This window comes from Penaeus chinensis, chromosome 38 (genome assembly GCF_019202785.1).
Source record: "Penaeus chinensis breed Huanghai No. 1 chromosome 38, ASM1920278v2, whole genome shotgun sequence".
NCBI lineage: Eukaryota > Metazoa > Arthropoda > Malacostraca > Decapoda > Penaeidae > Penaeus > Penaeus chinensis.
This window is the reverse complement of record NC_061856.1, coordinates 20,353,058-20,355,557: the sequence shown is the minus strand read 5'-3', so window position 1 is coordinate 20,355,557 and position 2,500 is coordinate 20,353,058. Positions and strand designations below refer to the sequence as shown.

The window sequence follows — 2,500 nt, the reverse complement described above, 5'->3', positions numbered from 1 at the left end:
ACCCGTGAAGGTGTTCGTGCGGGCGTCCCGTTTTCCATTGAAGACGGTTTAGTACCATCCTCTCAGCCGTCTTGGCCAGACAGCTGAGCAGAGAGATGGGGCGGTACTTCCCCGGCTCCTTTGGTTTTGGGACGGGAACTATGGTAGACCTCTTCCAACTCTGGGGTAGAGTGGAAGTTTCCCAGGACTTGTTGATGAGTTGCAAGAGTGCACGCTCACCTGCTAGTCCTAGGTGGGAGATAATGGGGTACGAGATCCCATCAGAGCCCGGGGCTGTGTTGGAACTGGTTTTATAGGCTTTCCTTAGTTCCCTCAGAGAAAAGATAACGTCTGAGTTATCGGGTTCGGCTGCCCTTTCTCTGATCTGAGCGTGTCTGTCTGGCTGTAGACGCTCTTGTCTTGCCCTCAGCTCGGCTGGCAGACTGTTGCTGCTCGTTCTCGCAGAGAACTCGTGCGCCAGTCTGTTAGCCTTTGCTTGGGGGTCGTGATGGGTGCACCTCGGGGCTGAGCGGCTGGTAGCTCGCTTGACCCGTTGCCACAGCTCTGAAAGGGTGGTTTGGTGGTCGAAGGACTGTCACCATTCTAGTCACTTTTCCTGCCTGACTCTGTTGGCAGTTTCCTTGGCATCGGTGACAGCTTCCCTTAGGAGGGATAAGTTGTCAGGGGTTCTTTGCCTTCGGAATAGTTTTCGGCACATGTTCACCCTGTGGTTGACCTCCCTGATCTCGTCATTGAAGTACCAGGCGTCTTTGTGACTTCTGGACCCAGGCCGAGTTTTGGGTATGGTCTGTGAGGCTGCTTCATTAATGGCGTTTAGCAGGCTAGCTTCGAGCACTTCCACATTTTCACTTTGTGGGGGATCGTTGCATCTCAGACAGAGGGCCAAGGCGTTTTGAAACGCCTGCCAGTTGGCCTTGTCTGTTTTCCATCTTGGATTCGGTCTTAGGATTTCGGTTGGGCCAGCATCCATGAGGGTAGTTATAGTGCCGTAATGGTCACTTGTGACGGTCTCATCGACACGCCAGCCAATCCTCCCCACCAGAGTTGCAGTGGCCAGGGTGAGGTCTAGGACCCCTCCTCTGACATGCGTTGGCTCTTGGGTGTTGAGGAGAGCGATCTCAGGGAATGTCCCTAGCACGTCGGCTATGTGATAGCCGGCCGCATCCGGTGCCCGGCAGGGAGCCAGGATGGGGTGGTGTGCATTGAAGTCTCCCCCTATGATCACTCGGTCGTGTGCAGCAGAAGCACAGACCTGGCTGATGTCTAAGCTTCTACAGCGTGGCCGGCTGTACACGTTGAGGGGTGAACCTCGACGGCAAGGGATTCAACATCGTCTCCACAGTGCGATGCATCGGCTATTGCGGAGCAGGGGATTGTTGCTCTCACAAGGGTGATCAAGCCTCTCTCGCCAGGTGTTCGTGGCAGTGTGAAGGCATGGTACCCTGAGAAGCGAACAGTGTCCACTGTTAATGTCTCCTGGAGCATGACAATGTCAATGTTCCTTGATCGCACTACTGCTTGGAGAAAAGCGTTCTTTGCAGAGAAGCTATTGTTGTTCCACTGTAGGATGCTTAGATGGTGTGTCATGATGTTACTCAGTGATTGTTACATCAGAGACATCGTCGGAGTCTGACAACTCCATTGCGAGGTCCTCGCTGGTTGAGGGCTCCTCGTCTATTGTCAGGCTATCCTTGGGTCCACTGGGAGGTAGAGAGCCTTTGGTAGCTCTGACTTTGGCTGGCCTTGCCTGGGCAAGGTCAGCGTGATCTGGCTCTGACTGCACAGATTCAGCCTGTTTTGGCTCTGCCTGTGAAGGCATGGCCTGGTTTGGAGTGGGGAGGGGAGTCTCGTCCTGGGTTGAGGGTGAGGCTGGTTTTGCTCTGACCAGTTTTCTTCCCTTCAGGGCTGCGACAGTCTGGGTCATTGCCGTCATGGCGACCGAAACTGCCTTCTCGGCCTCCTCACTCGACCTCCCCAGGGCTGTTGCTACTGCTGTGACAACAGCAGTTAACAGGAGAGTCATATCGTCCTCGTCAAAGAGGAGATGATCATCTGTTGGGGAGGTTTTTGTGGTGCTATTAGAAACTTTTATCTTTAGTTTCTTTTTCTGCACCTTTGGCATTGTCGGAAACTCCTTTTTGTTGGAGACATCCGGTGTCGGCTGGGGGGCGGCTTCCTTCCTCTTAGGAGGTCGGGAGGCCTTTTCGCTTTTGTTCCTTCCCCAGACATGGGTGCCCGGTGGGGCAGGAACAAAGTCTGGTCGGTTTTGAGCAACCTCTTGTCGCCTGAGGGCCGCCTCTTTCCTGACAGAGCAAGTCAGGCTCCAGGCATGATGCTTCTTGGCACAGTTGGGACATTTGGCTGTTGTGTCCCTCTTTTCCTCTTTGTATGCCTTGAGGCATACCTCTGTGTTGTGTGCCTTGCTACAGACACCACATTTAGGCTTGGCTGTACAGTTAGCCTGGTGGTGACCGTATTTCTGGCACTTGAAACACCGAAG

At 54.0% G+C, this 2,500-nt stretch overlaps 1 protein-coding gene across 3 annotated transcripts in view; it reads left to right on the top strand.

Annotated features, from left to right (window-relative positions):
• Positions 1-2,500, top strand: part of LOC125046141 (outer dense fiber protein 3-like) — a 56,136-nt gene that overhangs the window by 46,052 nt on the left and 7,584 nt on the right. The gene's annotated exons all lie outside the window — the stretch shown is intronic.